Raw genomic sequence first — 15,896 nt, forward strand, 5'->3', positions numbered from 1 at the left:
AGCTGGGAGACCATCATTCAATCCAGTCTCATAAGCTGTATAAATTAACGCACATCTACAATTTACACTTACTTAATCACACACATATATATGGGCTGAAGTGTATACTCAAGATGTAAAGATGCAAAGCATCTTTACAAATTACCAAGGTAACCAAGTTACAAAGGTAACTTCTACATTTTTGTTGGAACACAATATCTATTAGAGATCTGCAACAATTGTTCATCACAATTAAAGTTTCTATAGGACTATATGAAAAAAATGAAGAAGAGTTATAAAATTTACCCCCAAGTAGTTACTCCAAATGGTGTGTGAAAATCCTGCACCTGGGATGGACTAGCTCCATGCAGCTAGACCAAATAGATAGAGTGATACTTTTTAAAAAAGGACCCAGTCATCCCATTAGCTCGTTGTGAGTTTGTAGCACTACCTTAAAAAAGGAAGATTAACCACATCCTGGTCTGCATTAGGAAAAGCACAGGTAGCAGCTTAAGAGAAGTAATTACTCCGCTCTAATCAGCACTGGCGAGACCACATTTGGCATATTGCTGTGGATTCCCCACTGCCACAAACAAGAGAGTTCAGTAGATGTCTGGTAGGATGGTTAAGAGCTGGAGTACATTGCACTTGAAGATAGACAGAGGGAGCACTTCACCTGTTCATCCTGGAGCAGAAGTTGAAGGGGGCTCATATTGCTGCCTTCAGTTTCTTTGGGGGTGCTATAAAGAAGGCAATCAGATGCTTCTCAAGCATGCACAGAGGGAGGAAGAAAGACACCAGTAACAGGTCACAACATGTAAAATTTCAACTAGATGGAAGAAAAAAACCATTTCACAACATGAGTGATCAAGCCCATATCTCCCCAAAAGACTGTACAATATCTATCTTCAAAGGTCTTTAAAAATAGACAGACTGTGTCCTAAGCAACTGACCAATCTCTGAAGCTAGTTCTGCTTGGAACAGAACTCGGAATTAAATGTCTTCCAGAGGTCCTTTTCTGACTGGTTTATTCTATGATTTTCTGTTTTGTCTGGAAGGAAAATTGTATTATTAGGGAGGAAAATTCCCAGAAAAATAAGTTCAGTGTTACCATACAGTCTGTATTGAAGAGCTTTATTTGATTTACTAGTCAAAACAGGCAGTCTCACATTCTTGTGTTTCTTGTTGTTTCTTTTTAGTTTTAAATAAATTATGCAGATACTAAGAGTGGACTGTCTAAAAGTATTTCCTATCCAAATTGAAGCAAAAAAAGATATAATCTGATAATCTTAGGGAAGGATAGAGCCATTTCTCAATTAATTGAGCATAGGTTTTATAATAATATATATCCAAAATAAGCTTCAGAACCAATGGTAACAGTTGACTTTCCAAGGCTTCCCCCTGAAAGGTTGCAAATGGTTTGCTAAAGGGTATTGCACTTCTTTTTCTGTGGTAACGTCACTTTCTGTATCTTGAAGAATGGAAGAAGAGCTCTTGGCACTGTGTCAGGAGGCAGAATGTCGCCAGCTAGTCCTGTCTCCCTGCATGTGGAAGAATTAACTACACCCAAATCTCCAATTCTCCTGGGAAGACAAGCTGTCCTACAGTGTCATTTACAAGGCAAGACCAACATATATTTAGCAGCGAAAGAATGGATTCATTATACCAGATGAATGTCAGTGTTTAAGGAAAGCAGCTTGATAATACATAAGGTAATATAATTGTGGTGTGAAGAATTTTTGCATACTGTTATTGAACATGTCTTAACACACTCCAGTTAAAACTCATTTCAGTGAAAGTTCATTAGAGAAATTGTAACAAGATGAAACTCTGGATGCATACACGTACTTGGCCTCAAAATCAGCACATCTCTGTATTAATAAGTGCAAGGAAAAAATGAACAAAATATGTTGTATTTCATCAGTAAAATTTTTGTGGGAATTCAAAGCTGAGAAAAAAAAAAGAATTTACAAACTTTGTCAGATGATAACTCTCATTGCTTCTGTTCTTTGTTTTCATTTCATCTTTTCCATTTGCCATCAGCAATTTGCTTGAAAGAACTACTACATGTGATAAAAGAATATGAAAAAACTTAGAAAGCTGTCCACAATATAAAGGTACAACATGTAGTTTAATCCACTACAGAATGAGATATTTACATCTAAATTTTACCTTTCTTATTTGAACATTTAAATACATCTAAAAAAAATCCTTAAATCCTTCTATAGCTCTTCTCTTTTCATGCAGACTTTATTTTAGATGCTCATAGAAATGTACTGAGTTAAAGGAAAAAAGTGTTATTTTCAAGCTGTTCAGCGTTTACTGTGTTAGAGACTGATTATCATATGGGTTTCTCTCCAAGAAGGATAAATATTACTGTGAAATAAAAATTTTATTGGCTGCCCTTTGCTGAATGATTAGTCAGAATTTTTTGCATTTTCTATATTGAAATACCTTGTATTTAACAAGTTCAAAATCTTTTTCTTTATGAAAGCAAAGATAATTTATTCAGTTAACATAAAAAATTCATAACTAGAAGTTATAATAAACATCCTATTTTTCAGAATTCTAAAGGAAGACAGGAAATGACAACTTAAACACAGCAAGATTTGAAATACAATCACAAAAATGCTAACTGTAGAAAGTTAAGATCTGTGTTTCATATCCTTTTTCGTTTTTTAATGTTCATTTGGAAGTTGAGATACCTCAGTGAAATTATGTCCTGGTTTTATTATCTTTACACATGTTAAGATTGGAAATAATTCATAAACTATATTTCAGGGGAAAAAAAGCAGCAGATTTTTCAGCAAGCATGAACTGGCAGAGCTTCTGTGAACTATAGCAACTTACACCAACTCAAGGTCTGATCAAGGCAGTAAAATTAGAAACTATTTCAAAACTGCATATGTGAAATGAAATTCAAGACACTTTTGTCCTCTACTAGGGCAAAATAGGATACAAAATTAGGCAGATTAGTAGCCACACATATTGGAAAACATTTTACCTTCATGCAAGGAACTTTCAGTGGAAGTCAAAGCAGAAAAAAAATAACATTTGCTAACCAAATCTGAATACTTTCCCTAGTAATGGCATAAAAGTTTAGAAAGTAAGTAATGAAATCATAAATCTGTACAGCAGTTTAGTGAGTCACTGAATTATTGATGTTAACATTATAAATTGGATAATAAATTGGCTTAGTGGTGTTGCTGATGTTAAGGGAAGAGTGGTAAATGGATCCAGATGGAGCAGGAGGGTGACAAGTGGATTGTCAGTGGGATCTGTGCTGTGCCTATTCTTGTTCATACAGTACTGTATATCACAATTCTTCAAAGCAATTTTTCATCAGCTTAGTGATTGCAGATAGCTTGAATCCATTTTGCTATTTTTATAACTCAGGGGTAGTATCTATTAAAATCTGAAACTTGAACTATTTAATAAGCCCTTTTTTTATTTTCTGCCACTGTGGAGCTACAAAAAATATTATGGAAATGAACTGTAAAGAGAATTACTGGATTAAAAGTTTGCAATTAATGTGAAATTATTTAATAATTTCAAGAATATGTGATAACATATTAAAAAAAAATTTTCTCTGTGTACTGTCTTAAATATAAAAAGACTGAAAAGCATGAAGCTAATTTGACATTTATACCACAGTTCTTATCTGATGTTAGTGTAGAAAGAAACTGGTATATTAGGCCATTCCTTGTGATCTGTCATACTCATCCAAACCGACAGGAAGACAAAGCCAGTAGAAGTCAACATGTTACCTGAACACTGAATTGTTTGAAGTGAGGACAGCATCTCTCTCCTCTCTGTGTGAAACCTTTTCTGTGCATTTGACCTCAGACACTCAGGTTTGTATATCTCAGCTCCTTACTTGAATCAGATCTTGAGATAGTATTCAGTTGGTAGTTAAATGATTAGAGCTGTGCTAATTATACTAGATAAGAATCAACCAGAATAGAGTTCTACAATCACCAAAGTGCAGTAAAAAGACAGTCATATGTTCAGGTTACAGGGTCCAGCCTTGGGAGATGATAACCACACTGGAACATGGATAGTAGTCTGGGAACTGTGTCAGAGACAGTCACAGGAGAACACCTAAAAATCAACAATCAGGAAGGCTACAGAAAGTCCACCTATGGCCAGAGGAGGCAGGACAGCTAAAAGAACAAGTATAGAAATAAAGCTTTTGTCATGCCATCCTTATATTAAACTTACATGGACAGACAGAGGCAATCTAGAAAGTATGAAGCTAACAGCTGATGGGATGATTTAATCCAAGTCTTCCATAGCTGAACCTCCAGGAACATGCATGAATGATTTCTGGAGAGTCAATGCATCAAGAATCTGTAGTCTTCAGCAGTCAAATTATCTGCATCATTTGCATTTGAGTAATTGTCCATATATTGCCAATTGATACCACCTTGTTTGTACTGTCCTATATCTAATAACGTAGCAGATGATTCTGTTTGGCAAGTCATTTGCCTTATGCAAGAACAACAGTTATTAGACAAATGTCCAGAAGAGAAAAATAAGACAGCAAAAGACAGTGAGTGAGTTAAACTTCCCAAATATTAGAGATTCCTACTTTGGCAGATATAGCCCAAAAGTTTAAGGCAACCAGATGGGCAGATCAATAAGAATTACATTATTCTGTAGTTCTCAGTGATTGAAGAAAGTAAATTCTTCCTCTCCAGATGTCTCCTCTTCTTTCTTCTCTGCTTAAGGATTAAGGCTTAATCTCTTCTTTAATAATAACAGGTACTGCAGTTAAACCAGCCACATTCCTGCATTTTGCTTTTTCTCTATTTATTCAAAAGAGCAATAAAAAGGTATGTGTACAGCAACCCACGGAGTCCTTGTTCCAGCCAAACACAGCTTTCATTGCCTTCATGATTACCACTACTGTGCAAACTACAATCCATTTCAAGTATATTGCATGTTAGTTTGCTTTTCTTAGGAGACCACTACAATTTCTTTCACTATCTGTCACAAGTTCACCCTCATATGTACTATACGGAAGCATATTTTTAAGGCTTTACATAGTACAGGAAAACTCTAAATACATTTTTAAGACTAGTGTTATTACTCATTTAGAATGAAATTTTGTTCTTTTCTGTAAACTGGTGTTAATTCTGCATCTACAAGATCTCTGATGGTAAATACATTTTTAACGATTACAGCCGTCCCTCAGAACAGCTATTTCCTGAACAGTTTTGTAGTTGTTTTTCTGGTGCTAGACCTCTTAAATAAGTTGGCAACAATTTGTTCAGTTTTAAAAGAGTGGTGGCAACTTTGTATTGATATAAAACTTTAGTATACTTGGCCCTAAGTTTATCCCAAATGGAAGAGAAGTCTCCTATCTTGAGTTTTTTATTATTTCATTCACCCATAATTTACATGCAGATGGAAGATTCATTCCTTGACTCACTCATTCTATATTAATAAATAACTTATTCTAGTACACGCCTAGAGTTGTATAGCCCTTCAGGGTTAATTTCAGAAGCAAAATAGCTCAGTTGCCAAGCAATTCTGTGGGAAAGATAACTGCTGTGGATCATTTGTGTGGTTATAAAAGCAGATCACAGACGGATCATTTGCACAGTTATTGCTACTGTGATTCTTACTTACAACAAAGTTGCAGAAACATGAGTAATATCTGTTCTTGAATAATTCTATAAAAGAAGAACAAAAATGGTAAAGACTAAGAAACACAGAAGCAACTGCTTGATGATCGAGTCTTTATCACACAATCTGAAAATTAATTTCTCCTAACAGGATTCATGATTGAAATCCGTGCTCTGATTAAAAATAAAATATCTCTGGTATTGGACACTATGACCACAACTTTGTAAGGCTGATACGGTTTTTTCTGCAATGTAAAAGTGACCAAAATTCACCATTGCATTATACTGATAAGAATGATTAGATTCTGAAAGTCACAGATAGCTTACTCCTATAATTAACCAATTTGTTCATGAGAAAACCAGCAGAAATTTTGCAAAATACATCTACCTTCAAATACCATGCTACTTCTCAGAGCCTTTAGAGGTCTGAGCATCAGGCAAAAAAGCCCTAACAATTCTGTTAGAATTAAATGTAATTATATACTAAAACCAGGACACATGAGCACCACAATAAGGAATTTGTAATTAAATTGAAGAAAAAAATCAAAGAAGAGTTTTCTACAACTGTGTGTATCTTTTTACATTTTCACATTATATCACCTCCATTTTCAAACTGAAGGGTTGATAAAATCCAGAATACTGTAGAATTTAGGATTTCCAACAGATTGTTTAAGTCTAGTTTATTATTAAATGTGTTACTTGGTAGTACGTTCCTTGGTCAACAATTCAAATCTATTAATTTCTTTCTCTCATTGTCATGAGGGTTTTTAGTGAGGGAAGGAGAGAAGGGACTTGGTTTCTTTATCTCTCTGGACAATTCTCTGAGAATTATTTAAACCAAAATCTGGAAAACAACTGCATGCCTTGACTATTTTCATACAACTTGGAAAAGTACAGTATCTGCTTTAAAATAATAATAATTAAAAATCATTGTATCTTAGAGAAGTGTAGAGGTAGAAAGAACTTCAATAAATCACCTAAAACATTAGCTGAAACTGACTTGGAATCAAGTGCACAAGGACCACCGCAGTAGTGGTTTGCCTAATCTCCTCCTTAAAGACCCTAGAGATGAGGATTGTATATTTTAATCTACAAGGGCAGTCTGTTCCAGGGATTTACTGCAAGGACTAGTTTTTGTATTTGTGGGTTTTTCTCTAATACCTAAGGTAAATCTCCTGTGGTGTAAATTAAGCCCATTTGTTCTTATCCTTCTATAAACACAGCTGATATACCTTTTTATTAACATGTCCTCTTGTAGTCTCCTTTTCTTTTTTTTTTACTAAAAAACGCCTTATTTTCAGTGCTTCCTTGTAAATCATATTTTCAAAATCTGTGACTGTTTTTTTATTTTCTTGAGAGCCTTGATGCTCTCAAATTTTTCACAAAAGGTATTTCTAACTAGCCAGAGTACAGAAAGCCATAATCTCACATGAAGGGAATAATCACCTCCAGGCCTTTCATGGACTTTGCTGCTAATACATTCCAGAATCACATTTGCATTGTTTTAAAAATCAGTGTTATAGTTGAGAGTTCCTCAGATCTCTTTTCTGAGGTTCTGCTGCACTCACTCATTTTTCCCTATTCTAAAATGTGCTTTTGTGTTTCTACTTTGCATAGGTCTTTACAAAATTTTTTGTTGATTTTAGGTGTTCTCTTTAAATTACAAAGACCATTTTAATTTTAATCTTATTCTCTGACTCTGACATCACAGTTGGGTTTTATAAACATGCCCTACACTCCATCAAGGAAACCATTAAAGAAAATAACAATTTTCATTATCTGCTGCATATATATTTTCTTCTCACCTGAAGCTTTGTTACATGATCATTTCCACAGCAACCAGTTTTGATGTCAGAAATAAAATTATGATCTCATAGAACTACAGCTGGAACTAATGAGCTCTTAAGAGCCAGATTTCATGCATATGTGCAGAGTTAAGCAGTGAAGTGTCAGGGATAAATACAACATTTATACAATATATAAACAGCAGCCAATAATTTTTACTCATACAGAATTCCTGCTTGAGCAACAGCAGCATAATCAGCCTATACAGTTAAAGAGTCTGTTTCAGAAAGACTGTTTTAAATGAAACTACTTCTTTATGTGTTAAAATTCCCAGTAATTAGGAGTTGTAAAATTTTACCATATGGGATCAAAAGTAAAAACATTAGATTAACACCAATGTGACAGTGCATTTTATGCACCACTGACATTTCACTAAAACTTCATTTGAAGGTGCGGAAGACACGCTAATCTCTTGGCACAATATTTAGCTCTAGAAGATAGGAAGCAGTAGGATATCCAGTCAAACAAAGAAAACCCTCATGAGCATAGATAGAAGAAGCTTTCCTTATATAGCTCCAAAAATATTAACAGAATGCCCAGAGCCAAAGCAATTAACACTGACTATAAACATTGCAGTGAAACACCACTCTACAGAAAAACATAGATTTTACAGAATTTAAACATTATACTTATAAACTAGAAGCAGAAAGGAAGAAAGGCTGTGCAGGTCCTGGAACTGAAGCTATATCCTTGAGAAACTGTCTGACCATGCTGCCCAAATCTCCAGCACACCATCTGCTTGAGAAAGCAGACTTCCTGAGAAATCAATCAGATTTCAACATCTCAATGTCAAAACCAAAACCAAAACAAAAAAACCCAAACCAAACCAAAATAAAACAAAAAAATCAGAGGGTTGCATATCTTTTCTTCACAGACACACATGCACACACATAGAGATTTTTTAGGCCCTTTCTTATCACTGAAAAGGTGACATTTTCTTAACAAGGGGAATTCCCTTTTTAGCCACATCTACGAAAACCCACTAGCATTTAAGAGAGCTGCTCTGTACACTGCCTTGTGGTATATCGGGTCATAAGGAATATACTTCTAAGAGCCATGTTGTTCACTTCACTTTTTTCAGACACAGCTGCTCTTATGAAGCACCTGTGAACATATCTGTTAACCTCCATGTTATATAATTCTCTCAGAGGTCTTATATAGAAATATTATAAATATTCTAAAGGATTATTAAAATACCTGTCTAGATTATTAAAATACCTGGTAAAGCCTTGCTTTGTGTTGCTGATTTGTAGACTTGATTTCAGTTATGCAGCCACCTTTTAACTGTGCTATTTTGTCAAAATTTTTTCTACACCCTAATGTACAGTAGCAAAAATTGGACAATGACCTTAACAGGTCAGCTGGTGTTCCCAGGAACTCCCCCTGAGTTATAAGACTGTTTTAATCTGCACTTCTATATAACAGAATGTTACCTAAAGATAAAAGAAGAAATGATTCACGATGAACCACATTTTCCTGTAACACTGCCTCTCTCATGACTAAAGACTTATTACCCTTCATAATTTTAGTGTTCTTATCCAGCATTGCAAAGTTTGTCGTATAATTGCTTTTATCATTGTGACCATTTATTAAACCTCTCAGCACATGTGACAAATGATGTATTTACTAGAGCTTTGTGGAGGTAACAATTAGGAGTCCTTTGAATGTTCTTGCAGTTCTTCATTTAATCTTTCTTCTTCACTTGCTTTTTTCTTACCTTTCTTTAAAATAGCAGTAAAGAATCTGTTGACATGGATTTTCCTTCCTTGCTGAATAAAAACAACCTTGGCAACTTTCTAAAACAGCTTCTCCTTCTTTGTCTATGTATCTTTTTGTAACTACAAGAGTGTAAATAGATTTTTGGGAATCAACTAGTGTGACTCTATACAACACCTTGTTGTTAAGTAACCTATTCCCTGGCAAATGAACAGAATTCTGTGTTGTTTTGCTGTTTTCCTTTCTTGACCTCTAGCTAATGTTTTACTATAAATATCTCACTAACATGAAGCAAAGATTGTACTAGGAACCTTATAATTTGGACAACTCTATGCTTATAAAAAATATCCTTATGCATGAATGCTGCAGATACTTCTTTTATGCTTATGGGTTTTTTCTGTAAATCAAGAATAAAAGTATATCAGGAATATCTCAAACGTGACTAGGCTTATGAAATGTAGAAATCCTGGAAGCTGAACAAGCATTACTGAAAAATCAATCCAGCAAATACTTACCATAAGTATTTCTCTTTACACATATAAAAAAGAAATAAAAAAGATTGCCTAGTGATGTTATGAATTTACGTGTTTTGTGGCATACATATTCAAAAATGTATATTTTAGTTTCTTTAGAATATTTAAATTTATATCTGTAATGAACTATTTTTTAAGAGTTTTAGTGTTAGAAAGACAATTTCATAGACATCTTCAAATAGATACCTACAAATTCTAATTGCATGTCCTAATTATTTCATTAAAGTTAGTACTGCTCGTGAAATCACACAATTAAAACATGTCACTAAGTAAAAATTACAATTTGTATTTAAGTAACACAATGTGCAGTAAGTCGGTTTAATTTGCAAGCTATTTGAAAGTTGATTAACTATATATTGCACTATCTCTGTAGATCAGATTTAAAATCATGCTTAGGCATTTCAAAACAACATCTTTGTCAAAATTTCAAATGGTTTCTTGCCTTTTTTTTTTATTTCTTTCAAAAGACATCATATGTTTTCCTTAGATATTTTCAAATCAGAGAAAAGCTGTTTCTCATTTTCTTTAGGTATAGATCAGAACAATTAAGCAAGTAAACTTTAGGGGTACCTATAAGGTGATAAACTCCAAAGTAGGAGAAAGCTGACTATACTCTGTTGTGCAAATTCTTTAGGCACTACATCAAACATCCATCTAACAAAGAAATCATCATATACTTTTAGGTTAACCCACATGTAGGCAGTCAAAATTGTAATTGAAATTGAAAAATATACTGGGGGCTAATTCTCCATCAAATACCTCATTCTTTACAAATTTCTTAATCTCAAGGATAATATGGATTCCTTTAATTTATAGATTTAATTTAATTTATGGATATCTTCTCTGCTCTTTTCAATAACACAAGTTTATTACATTGATGGTCCTAGACTCAAGAAAATCTACTAAAAAAAAAAGAGTAAAGTATTCAAAGGATTTCTTCTATCAGTTTCTTCCTATTTCTCATAAAGTGAAAAGTTATGAAAATATATGGAGACAGAACAAATTTAGTTTTTTTCCATAAAATAACTAACTTGCAGGTTGTATGTACAATATTTCTTACCTCCTTCTAATTAGTTAATTTTCTGCAAATTTTGTTATACATTTCTTAGAATGTAAAAGGTTTTAATATTTGGAAAGTAGAAAAACATGTAAGAAGCTATACTGATCTGGAACTACTGAATTTAGAAAACGCTCACATAAAGAGAGGAATAGATTCGATTTTTCTTTGTCAGCAGCATGAGGTTTGGCTACTTTTTCTTCATTAATAGGTGTAAGCTAACAGTTATTGCTAACTTTGAGTTCATTTTTATCCCTATAACTGTTCCACAAAAAACTATGTAAATTACTAATGCAAAGAGTTCAGTGTAAAAATCTGGGATCTGGATTTTCTGTATTAAAATGTTTAATTGAATCTTTATTTCTAACTATTAACATTTAGAGAATACACATTACTTTACAGCATTTACTCATAGCTTAAATTTTTATCTGGCCTTAAGAGACTGTGGTTTCTATAATTTTTTTTTCAAAGATCAACCTTTTTCTTTTGTCCCTTGGCAGTTACCTGCAACTTAGTCACAGGTTTTATGTATGTTGTTGGCTTAGGAGCACCATATTAATCAGTCCAGACTATGATAGGTTTTACTGATGATATCTACAACAGTCACTCTTTATCATATGTGTAAAACTGAAGGTAAATTTAACCCTTGCCTAAGCTTCGAAATTTAGAAAATGAAGTTGTATATACCACATACTGTGACAATATTGCCCAAACCAAACTACCTATATGTAAGAAAACAAACAAAAATAAGACCAAAATAAACAAAACAAAACAAAACCCTCCTTGCCATCTGTCTCAGTTTAATGAGACTGAAAGTGTTTTGCTAATGAGGGTGAGTTATGAAGCATACCAAAACTCCTCTCTCTCAGCAATTGTAAATCCAAAATTAAGAGGCCCCAACCGAGGAAGTATGGGAAAAAAGTAAATAACAACCCTTTATTAAAGGCTAAATATGTCTCGGCAAAAACAACAACAGAACACAAAAGAAGAACTGAACAATAATCCTGTACCCAAAAAGTCCCCTTCAAAAAAACCCCAGTTTGATACTTCTCTGTCCTCCAGTGTGATTCCAATCACGGTGGGTAGGGAGCACTGTTGGATCACTGGAGGAGCAGAGCCTGCAGTGCTCGGTGTCGGTCAGCAGGGGGCGCTGTTGGGCTCTGGCGCTCGCTGCGTGGGGCCCCAGATGCAGAAGAAAGCTGACAATGGAGATTCCCCCCCCAATCGAGGAGGGGAAAGGGAAAAGGGGAAAGAAAGGCAGTTTCCTTCCCACTAAAATCACAATGTCTGCGGCTGGCTGTGGTCAGGACTTCCCCCTTTCCTCAACGAACACAAACTGCTGCCAAAACATGAGATCAGAGGAGGGAAAAAGAAAAATTACCCCCTCCCCAAAAGGTTCCTCTGCAGAATGGGCCAAACCTCTCCGATGAAATCTGAGCTAGTCAGGCTGGCGACAGAGCAGACTGTAGACACGCCAAGACTGGAGAACAGCTAGATGACCAGGTCAAGAGCAAAATGGCCTCAGAGCTTTTTCCAACACACACCTTGCCCCCATTAAGGAAAAAAAAAACAAAGTGTCCCCAGTTTGCAAGGAGAGGAGGGGAAAAACTCCTTCACCTTCTCTGCAGTTTTGGATGGGCCATCAGCCTGGAATGCAGATCAGCCAGCTAGTTCTTTTGTATAGTCAATTACCCCTTCCCCCTCCTCATTCAACATCCTTCTTTTACAGTAGGACAGAGGAAAGGAAAATTTCTGCTTGGATTTTTAGAACAAGTAAACCTATGACACCATCTTATGAAAGATAGATGAATATTTTTTTTTACTTGTCAGGAAAAAATTAGTTCAGTATATGTTCCAGCTATGCACAGTAAATATTTTACTCTAAATATCTACTCTAAATCCACATTTTTAAACACTGCAGGGTAGTGGTTATACAAGCAAGGTTTTAACACGAAGGTTGTTTTCTGAAAATTAGTTGAGGAGTCTTTATGGTTAGTAGATCTTCTGCTTATGCAGCTGTACTGTTCTACAGCCTACTGGATAGGGTCCTCCAAAAAACTCATTTTGAGATGCTGAAGAGTCTTCATCCATTTATTTGTATTCAGCTAGTTGTTTCCAAAGAGAATACATCAGACTAAGAGGACATGCCTAAGAACTGCTTTTTTAACATTTGCCAGTATTTAGTTAAACCTATCCCCACTAAATTTCATGATCGTTCCAATGCCCGGAATACAGCACAATCAGAGAGAGATGGCCAGCCATGCTTTTCTTTTTAGCTGAGAAACAGCCACATGAAGCATACGGATTCTGTAAAATGGCCTACCTTCCTGGTTCCCAGGTGCTGCAAGAAAAGTAATGTCCTCTTAGTCTTTCTGGTAATGGGCTTGGAAAGCCCATAGAAGGACCTTCTGATTTCGTTACCTGAAACTGGGAAAATATAAACTACCCTCATGGTGTAAAATATTTTATAATTTCTTTCAAATATCAAAGAAAACTTTACCAAGGCAATGTTAAGACATAGTAATTCCATACTAAATAATTCTAGAATTCTTCCACTTCCTGCATATTTTAAAGAGTTTTCCTGGTGGTCCTTGAAAATGTCCATTCTGACATCCTATGTATATCAATGTGAGACTACTTTTGCTGGTAAAGTTCAAAATCAAACTCTATGTAGGGAATAATATATTTGTATAACATTTTGCAAGTAACATATATAGATCATACATTTTATAAAAAATTATAATTAACAGTATCATTATTCTATAGTTCACCCAAGTTTCTATTGCATATATAAAACATTAACACATTTAGTACATGGCATTTGAAAATATCTCAACTGCTTCAAAAAGTGCAGTGGCTTTTTACTACATAGCTAGTCAGCTGAAGAATACTCAATGCCAAAGAAAATCATTATCCATTACAGGTTTCTAAGTAGCTTTGCTGGTTTAAGGTGTTGATATGAGTGTGACAACCATGAATTAAATATTTCAGTTTTCTGAAAACAACCCTTTATATACATCAATAACCTGTACTGCAGAACCACAGCTAACTTAACTTTGTTAGAACAATTTCACTTTGTAATAATGACCAGATTTTATGCATAACCTCATATAAGCTCACAGTTGAGCTACCCAAAACTGTAGGTACCTATCGTGGTTTGAAACCCCTCAAAAATCTAATTTTGAAGTCCAAGCCCCCCTTCCACAATTTGCTTTAGCGTGAGAGGGTTTTCCAGACATAACACAAAATTCAGTATGGGGAGAAGGGAATTATATTACATTTATTACTTAAATGAATACTACAATACATTATATACACAATCCTAACTATCTCTCCTATGGTAAAGTAATATTTATATTAGATCAAGTCCCTCCTCTCGCTCCAATAAAAGTTCAGAAGGGAAGAAGGAAAGATCCTTTCCACTTTCAGGGCAGCACTGTCTCTCCTCTTCAATGAAGCAGTCGTAACTGGATTTGTCGTAGCTGGAAGATTTCTCTCTCCATTACAATACAATGGGTCTTCTCTCACCCCTCTCAGTCGTTCAGCTCCAACCGAAGGTATCTCTCCTGTGGGCTGCAAAGCAGGGACAAAACTCACTTCACCATGGTCATATCATGAAGTGCAGGGCATCTTCGTGAAAGTCCCTGCCTCAGGAGATTTAAGCTCCTCCTGAGTTAGAACGTTTAGGGCAGCTCTCAGTTCAGTCTTTGCCCCAAGTGTCCTACCAGAGCTCCTTTGCTCTGTCTCAAACTGCCAGCGTAGAGCAGGCGGGGGGGCATGACCACCTCCTCTACATTCCGTTCTGGTCCAGCTCTCAGGATGTCTATGAGCTTCTCAGCTCCTCTCTCCGGTGCTGCTGCATTTCAGGACTCCCTTCAAATGAAGTCCACCCCCTCCTTTAAGAGGGGTCTCCAAGGGTTTTTGGGAAAGTAATTCAGTCTTACCCGAAAAACGGTCTCCGCTGAGTTTTCTCTGCTTTGTTGCCAGCTCTCCCTCCTGCAGGAACATCTCTGCGTCTCTCAGACAGCTATGTGCCATCTCTGCTGCTTGCTATCTCTTTTGGCTCTCAGCCACAGTTCTCTGTTCAGTGCTGCTCCGCCGTTGCTTTCAGTGTCTTCTGCTGCTGCTCATAGTGGAGAAACTCCCCCAGCCTTTGACGACGGCACCCGGTCTAGTTTTAACACTACACCAGGTCTCCCGTAATCTTGGCTGGGGGCTGGGGGCCTTGGCCCCCAGCGGGGCTCGCTGGTCCCTGTCTCCTCGTGATCTCAGACCATGGCTACCTCTCTTCCAACTACGTCATCCTCCTTCTTTTCCGGTCTGGTGTGGTATGTTTTAATTTTGCAGCGGCGCTGATTGGGTCAACACCAAGAAACACCACCCCCCTGGAGTTAACCACTTCCCAACTCCAGGGAAAAACCCTTTTTAACCCAGGACAGCATCAGTATTTCTTTCACACATTACTCTCTTCCACATTTACTGTATGGTTTCTTGGAGTGCAGTTCATTTCCATGGTTTCATTGTTTTCCACAAAAAAATGAGGAGTTTTGAGAAGAAGTCATGAATAGTAACTGTAAATATAGTGAAAATTACTCCTCTCTTTATTTTATTCTCTGCATTTTTGATCTTCAAGTGACTGTGAATTGGATACATCCCTTATTTATTAATTCATTCCTTCATTTCTTGCTTAGTAATCAACTGAGTACCACAATTGCTAAAAAAACAGTTAAGATTACTTTGGTGCAATCATTTTCAATCACACAGATCCACAAGCAAGTCCCTCTACACTGAATGATAAAATCTCTATTGGCTTAAATAGGATGGGTAGTCAACAAGTCCAACAAGTGCAGAGAGGATATTGTCAGTATTTGCAGTTCATTCCCCCGAAGTAGTCCTGCCTGGTCCTCTGTTTAGGCTGTAGGACATGAGAACAGTTGTCAGCATCATCTCTGCAGAGACTGTAGTGCCACTGGAGAACTCCTCCCATCTCAGGCAGCCATTATAAAATATTTAAGCATCTCTCTGTATTGTAGAGATTACCACAGTGTTTCCAAAGCACAACACCAAAATAATATTCTCAAATATTTTCCTAAAAACTCTTCTTTCTAATGTGCTGGATAAGAATAGTAGACATTA

The sequence above is a fragment of the Neopelma chrysocephalum genome, unplaced genomic scaffold, assembly GCF_003984885.1.
Source record: "Neopelma chrysocephalum unplaced genomic scaffold, ASM398488v2 Primary Assembly neopelma1_97065, whole genome shotgun sequence".
Lineage (NCBI taxonomy): Eukaryota > Metazoa > Chordata > Aves > Passeriformes > Pipridae > Neopelma > Neopelma chrysocephalum.